At 31.1% G+C, this 2,819-nt stretch overlaps 1 protein-coding gene across 1 annotated transcript in view; it reads right to left on the reverse strand.

The window, feature by feature from the left end:
* The window catches only part of neu3.2 (sialidase 3 (membrane sialidase), tandem duplicate 2), a 7,494-nt gene extending 5,094 nt beyond the window's left edge, over window positions 1-2,400 (reverse strand). Inside the window, exon 1 of the mRNA XM_016526304.1 lies at window positions 2,275-2,400. The gene's annotated coding sequence lies outside the window, so the exon portion shown is untranslated. The remainder of the gene's footprint in view (window positions 1-2,274) is intronic.
* Between the last annotated feature and the right edge of the window lie 419 nt (window positions 2,401-2,819).

Genomic DNA, 2,819 nt, shown 5'->3' on the forward strand with positions numbered 1-2,819 from the left:
TTTACTGTTTTTATATATAGCACTGAAACCATATTTTTTTTCATATGTTTTATATACTGTACCCACTTAAATTAATTAAACTCTGACACCGTTTGAGATAAAGGTATCAAACCAACTGTAAAAATCTCTAAATATTATTCCCTATAATGCACAAGGCTTGTTTTTTCAGATTATGCCTGTATTGGTTTTTCTGTACAGTCATGAATCCATATTTTTTAAATGTTTTATATACTGTACTCACTTAAATTAATTAAACACTGACACCGTTTGAGATAAAGTTATGAAAACAACTGTAAAAATCTATAAATATTATTCCTTATAATGCACAAGGCTTGTTTTTTCAGATTATGCCTTCATCGTTTTTATATACAGTACTGAAACCAATTTTTAAAAATATGTTTTATATACTGTACCCACTTAAATTAATTAAACTCTGACACCGTTTGAGATAAAGGTATCAAACCAACTGTAAAATATTCAGAATAGTATTCCTTATAATGGGAATAAAATTTTCAGATTATGCCAATATTGTTTTTATATACAGTACTGAAACCATATTTTTCAAATGTTTAATATACTGTACCCACTTAAATTCATTAAATTGACACTATTTCAGATAAAGCTATCAAACCAACTGTAAAAATCTCTAAATATTATTCCCAATAATGCACAAGGTTTGGTTTTCAGATTATTAATCTGTTTTTTGTTATTTTTTGGACAGTACTGAACCCATTTATATCCATGAAACTTGAACCCCACTTGTTCACCGAGTACTGAACTTTTAATTTTCTAACACTAGCTCTATCTATTCTATTTCTTATATCTACTTTTTATTCTGTTTATTTATTATAAAAAAATAAATAAATGAAAAACCTTGCTATGTGTACTGCGTTAGACTTACCGGGACTTGTCACAACAATACACAACAAAACAAAAAGTGACATTTTTGCTACAATTTCACGTCAATAAAAAAAGTACCTAATTCACACAATATGTTGTTGCGTTAATGTAAATCCCTAATAGAGGCTACACTGTGTGTGTGTGTGTGTGTATGTACTGTATATATATATATGCATGTATGTATGGTGTTCCAGTTTAATGTATTGAAATGGGTTCCAGGAATGTCTAAAAAAATTAAAAGTTCAGTATTCTATATAAAAAAAACATCAGATTAATGAGCTGGAAAATATACAGTTGGTGTGATATCTTTAGTTTAAATGGTGTTCAAGTTTCATGGATATAAATGGGTTCAGTGCTGTAAAAAAACTGATTAATAATCTGAAAACCGAACCATCTGCATTATAAGGAATAATATTTAGAGATTTTTACAGTTGGTTTGATAGCTTTATCTGAAATAGTGTCAGTTTAATTTAATTTAATTTAATTTATACTGTGGGTACAGTATATTAAACATTTGAAAAATATGGATTCAGTACTGTATATAAAAACAATATTGGCATAATCTGAAAAACCAAGCCTTGTGCATTATAGGGAATAATATTCTGAATATTTTACAGTTGTTTTTATACCTTTATCTCAAACGGTGTCAGAGTTTAATTAATTTAAGTGGGTACAGTATATAAAACATATGAAAAATATGTTTTCAGTACTGTATATAAAAACAATAAAGGCATAATCTGGAAAACCAAGCCTTGTGCATTATAGGGAATAATATTCTGAATATTTTACAGTTGGTTTGATACCTTTATCTCAAATAGTGTCCGAGTTTAATTATTTTAAGTGGGTACAGTATATAAAACATGAAAAATATGGATTCAGTACTGTATATAAAAACAATAAAGGCATAATCTGGAAAACCAAGCCTTGTGCATTATAGGGAATAATATTCTGAATATTTTACAGTTAGTTTGATACCTTTAGATCAAATGGTGTTGTCGTTAAATGTATTTATATTATTGCATACATTTAAAGTTGTAAAATGATTATAAAACACATAAAATGGTAATTCCAAAAACGGTGCAATAACAGGGATGTTTTTCCGAACATTTTAGTATTGGTTTTATATTATAATGTCACGTAGTTAAATTGTTTAATTAATTTAAATGGTAAATTTATTTTTTTTGTTACATTTTTTCCCCCTAGAAATTAAGCCTTGTGCAACATAAATGGCATATATTTAAGTTAGTTTGGGCTCAAAACATAACAGCTGCAAAGAGTTTAATTGGCAAAAAAACAAAACAAATGTCTAATGAATGTCAAACGTCAAACTAACTTTACCGCCGTGAGAAAATGAACGACAAACGACATACTCACAAAAGTGTTCTTTTCTGCTACAAAAGTGAAAGTGCGCTGTAGAACTCTTGACCACAGACCCTTAGAAAAACTAAAAGAAAAACTCGACACACATGCTTGGCTTTGTTTTGCTGCGACAGCAAGAGTAATAGGCTAGGCCAGGGGTGCCCAAACTCGGTCCTGGAGGGCCGTGTCCTGCAGAGTTTAGCTCCCGCTTGCCTCCACACACCTGGAAGCAGCTAATCAAGGTCTTACTAGGCATACTAGAAACTTCCAAGCAGGTGTGTTGAGGCAAGCTGGAGCTAAACTCTGCAGGACACCGGCCCTCCAGGACCGAGTGTGGGCACACCTGGGCTAGGCTAAAAGCAGCCCGTTTTTGTTATAGCTAATGAGTCATTCCACGAAATAGCTGCTTTTCTATTTTGAAAGGTAAATGTATAAGGTATGGAACACCTATCCGTGTGCTCAATGTGTTCATTAAAATGCTATTTCTACAAATATCCAGCTTTTACATGATTAGTTTACTTTTCAAAGTCATGGTTACAGGGCTGACAGTTTAAGATCGC

Source organism: Sinocyclocheilus rhinocerous, unplaced genomic scaffold, assembly GCF_001515625.1.
Source record: "Sinocyclocheilus rhinocerous isolate Xijiao unplaced genomic scaffold, SAMN03320098_v1.1 scaffold753, whole genome shotgun sequence".
Lineage (NCBI taxonomy): Eukaryota > Metazoa > Chordata > Actinopteri > Cypriniformes > Cyprinidae > Sinocyclocheilus > Sinocyclocheilus rhinocerous.